Source organism: Arachis ipaensis, chromosome B02, assembly GCF_000816755.2.
Source record: "Arachis ipaensis cultivar K30076 chromosome B02, Araip1.1, whole genome shotgun sequence".
Lineage (NCBI taxonomy): Eukaryota > Viridiplantae > Streptophyta > Magnoliopsida > Fabales > Fabaceae > Arachis > Arachis ipaensis.
In genome coordinates, this window is record NC_029786.2 from 1,804,414 (window position 1) to 1,804,997 (window position 584).

The window sequence follows — 584 nt, forward strand, 5'->3', positions numbered from 1 at the left end:
TTTAAGTTTTTCATTACTTTGTTATGTATTTATTAAAAAATTTTAAACTTACTCTTAATGTTAATAACCTTAATGGTTAGCAAAATACCATTTATAGTTCAACTGATGATGATCTAATAACTTTTTTCCCCTCTTGTAGTAGCTTTTTTAACACCAATCACTCCATACTTTATACTCGAATTAAAATTATATTGATTAAGACTTAAGAGGAAAAATATCTTTCACTTTAATTAACTATATTCCGGTTAAGATATTATAATAATTTACTATATATATATACGCTTAATAATTGTACAAACAAGGAAGTTAATATAGATGATAGAAACATTATGATTCTGACATCCCCAATTTGATTCTCTAAATAAGAAAACGAACATAAATACACTTAAAAAGTTTTTCCCCCCTTATTTCTTGTTTCAAATAATAGGGAGAGAATACTTTTGATGATAATTTAAAGAATCTAGGTTTCAATTTGGAATTTTGGATGATTCCAGAATGTTTAGATTATTAAATAATTTTAATAATAAAATATATTTTTAAATTTTTTAATAATTATCAAATAATAATTTTTTAATTTATTTATT